Below are 455 nucleotides of genomic sequence, written 5' to 3' on the forward strand. Positions count from 1 at the left end.
TCCTTGGTTAGATTTATTCCTAGGTATTTTATGGTTTTTTGTGCAATTGTGAATGGAACCCTCGACCTCAACCGCTGCAATTTCCTACTCAACACATCCCCAAAGGCAAGGGAATCAAGAACAAAAATAAACTATTGGGACCTCGTCAAGATAAAAAGTTTCTGCTATGCAATGGAAACAATCAAGAAAACTAATAGGCAAACTATGAAATGGGAAAAGATTGCTGCAAATGACATATCGAATAAAGGGCTAGCATCCAAAACCTGCAAGGAACTCACCAAACTCCATACCCAAAAAATGAATAATCCAGTGAAGAAATGGGCAGAAAACATGTATAGACACTTCTCCAAAGAGGACATCCAGATGGCCTACAGGCACATGAAATGATGCTCAGCCTCACTCATCATCAAGGAAACACAAATCAAAACCACACTGAGATACCACCTCACACCAGT

This window comes from Suricata suricatta, chromosome 12 (genome assembly GCF_006229205.1).
Source record: "Suricata suricatta isolate VVHF042 chromosome 12, meerkat_22Aug2017_6uvM2_HiC, whole genome shotgun sequence".
Taxonomy (NCBI): domain Eukaryota; kingdom Metazoa; phylum Chordata; class Mammalia; order Carnivora; family Herpestidae; genus Suricata; species Suricata suricatta.